Here is a 3509-nt window from a genome sequence, read left to right on the forward strand (position 1 = left end):
TCCTCATTGGGTTCTACCCCTGGACAAAGAACTACAAGCAACTCATAACGGCAGAGAGAATTGGTCTCTCCTTGAGATGAGCCCCATAAATGGTTATGCAATACAAAACTGCCCTAAAACTATGTGCATACAAACCAATAAAAACAGTTTCAGTGTGTGCATTTATCCATGTATGCATACAACGCATATATAGCAACAACAACCAAAGCTGTTGTTAATGTAAGTGAAGGAGAGACATGGAAAGACCTGCAGGGAGGGTACTTGGGAGGGTCTAGAGGGAGGAAATGGAAGGGAAAGGGTAAGTTATGTAATCGTAATTTAAATAAAAATGCATAAAGTTAGAGAAGAGAAAGGAAAGAGAAGATAAAAGACAGAAGAAAAGAGGCAATGCCTGACCCAGCTGCCTGTGCACAATTCTCTCAGGTACAGAGAATGTTAAATCCCTAAGCAAGCAGCAGGCTCTTGATAACAGGGAGCACTTCTACATCTTCTGGAAAGTGTGTTATTTTCCAAGGCATTGGGTGCGATAAATGGAGCCTATAACTGTGTTTCTCGGTTGAACAGCACTGGTGTGACAGAACTTAGGAATCCTACCCCATCTCTAGCAGATAATTTTCCTGTATTCAACTTACAAAAGCTGCAACCCCTACAAACATACTGGTATGCTTTGAGAGGAATTTTCATGGGCAAATTTTCATTTCTCAAGACAGGCCAAATGTGATACGTCTAATGTCAACATGTGCATATTCGCCACATGTGCGTGCGCACACAGAGTCCAGTGGGAGGGTGAATCTAGGGCTTGGTGTATGCCACCAAAGAAAGCCCCCACCATGGAGCCACATCTCCAGCCTGGTACTTCTAACTTTAAATTTATTATTTTCTTTACCATGCCATAAGAAGTATTGTATATTTTCTTAGATATTTGTGGTATTTTCCTTTTGTTGTTTCAGAATTATTCTGAATGTTTTAAAATGTATTTTAATATTTCAAAATTCATTATCCTTTAGTTAATAACTGCTGTTATCTATATTGCAACAATTCTGAGACAAAGCAAAGAAGTAATTAGTTTTCAGCATTTCTTTGACTAATTAAAACCCAGGAAGCTGAGCATGGTAGTGCACATCTTTAATCCCAGCAACCAGGAGGCAGAGGCAGAGGCAGAGGCAGGCAGGTTTCTTTGAGTTTGAGGCCAGCCTGGTATACATTATGAGTACAAGTATCGCCAGAGGTCTGTAGAGAGACCTTGTCTCAAAAAAAAAAGAAAGAAAGAAAAGAAAAAGAAGAAGAAAAGAAAACGGAAAAAGAAAAACAATCACAGATTGTTTTTTGAGCAATCTCAACCTCAGTTCTTTCCATCTTGACACAAAGACAAAACTGTCTTCTCTTTTCCCATTTAAATGTCTCTCTGATCACATGGGAAGGGTGCATGCTACTTTCAAGTCATACCAGCCATGTTTTCAATGGCTTGGAGCATCCCTGGAAGAGAAGGGATCCAACTTCTTCATTTGTGGCATCCTGGGACCATGGCAGATACTCCTTGGCAGACTAAGTTGCTTCTTCAGTCTCTTCTGAATTATGCCAGGAATTGACATCCGGAAAACAAGGACATAACAGGCTAAGAATAAGTTGGTGGCTGAGGCAGGAGGCTTACTGTGATGGAGAAGACATTGGCATGACGAGTTAACCAAGACTGCTCCAGTCACAAACAATGTGACAGGTTGTATTCACTCCAAGTCCTGGGACCCTGCTGTCATTTAAATGGTAAACGCCAATTCCACTTGAGCAAGCCAAAATGGTCTTCAGAAACTGGTGACCTAATACTAGTTTGTTCTTCAAGGGCTCTCTGACAGGCCCAAGCATCACAAACATGGCCCTGGCCAGACTTGTCCTCCCTTCTTCCCTCTCCCTTGTTAACTGTCAGATTGCATTCCTAAAGCTAGCCACCAAGGTCCATTCCCTTATTTGGCAACTTCCTTATGCCCAATTCATTCCTGAGGATGATCACCAAGGTCCAGCTATCAAAATACCAAGGCCCTGCAATCAAAATTCTGTGTTTGTTCTGTGAGGCCTCCGAGGCTCTTTTTGATACTGAGAAGTCAAAACTTAACTACGTTATTCAGGGATACTGATTTATCAAGTGTGGAAAATTTGAGGAATGTGTATGTCTGTGAAACAGACCTTACAAAACTTACCTTGTTCTGGGTTGTGTGGAAACAGGCGAGGGAGAAAACAGTCATCAAGAAAATTGCTCTTGCCTCGGGAACAGTGGTTCAGAGGAATAAAACACTAGCGTGGTGCACAGGACATCTTAGCACACAAGACTGGAGAAAATAAAGTGGCAGAAGATACATAAAATCACAAAGCAGCTGCTCAGAAAGACATTTGAGTTTCTCAAGTTCTTAGTTTAATAAGACAATGTTTAAAGCTTTAGGACAAATGTCCGAATCAGTGGGGCCCATCCCGGTGTCTCACAAATGTCAAGGATTCACTTTAGTCAGAACTACCATTTCTATAGCATTTTAAGAGACACGAAACCTCAGATGTTCTCACATTATGCTTTAGAAGAGTTCAAAGGAGCAGCTTTGATAGTGATTGCTTTGAATGTGGGCACATTTCCTTCTAAAAGGTAATCTAAAGCTAGGTTGAAACAGTGACAGCAATGAGCACATGTGGTCCCTGAGCCTATTAGCAAGGTCACTGATGGGAAGGGCAGTCTCAGCAAGCAGATTTCAGTGGCCCTCCTAGACATATAGGAATACTGCTGTGTCCTGTAAGCCTTCCAGAAAAAGATCTCACAGCCAGTTCTGGACTTGTTTCCTTATGGGGAAATATTTTCCCATTTCCATCTCAATGCATGTCCTTTGTTCTCTCTCTCTCTCTCTCTCTCTCTCTCTCTCTCTCTCTCTCTCTCTCTCTCTCTCTCTCTGTGTGTGTGTGTGTGTGTGTCTGTCAGTCTCTGTCAGTCTGTGTGTTTGTATATCACTGTCTCAGTGTGTGTGTGTGTGTGTGTGTGTGTGTGTGTGTGTGTGTGTGTGTGTGTGTGTGTCTATGTTTCTCTCTGTCTGTTTTTCCCCCACCATGTATGTTGTGGTATCTGGCCAGCACCACTACTACATCTGTCCCCTGTGGAAAGAGAGCAATCTTTCAGCCTGCAGGTGCACACAGAACAATTGTCCTGTGTTGGATGTGAGTTGTGAGCTGCAGGCATGCCTACCTCTGAAGCTCATTTTATACAATCTCTTGTCTTTATGAGTTACACCTATGCCATTTTTCCCCTTGATAACTTCAATCTGAAGATGTAGTGGGCAGAACTGTCCCAGACTTCTTCTCTTGCAACAGCCAAATACCTCATAGGTCCCCTCAGATGAGAACTTGGTGAAGGTTTGAGGTAAGCTGCATAAACATATGAGCTGTTAGGTTATCCTGCAAGTGCTTCTAACACAGTGGAGAGATTGCTCCAGTGAGTTTGTCTGAACTATGAATAGAAATCTCTAGGGAAGAAATTTAGC

The sequence above is a fragment of the Cricetulus griseus genome, chromosome 5 (assembly GCF_003668045.3).
Source record: "Cricetulus griseus strain 17A/GY chromosome 5, alternate assembly CriGri-PICRH-1.0, whole genome shotgun sequence".
Lineage (NCBI taxonomy): Eukaryota > Metazoa > Chordata > Mammalia > Rodentia > Cricetidae > Cricetulus > Cricetulus griseus.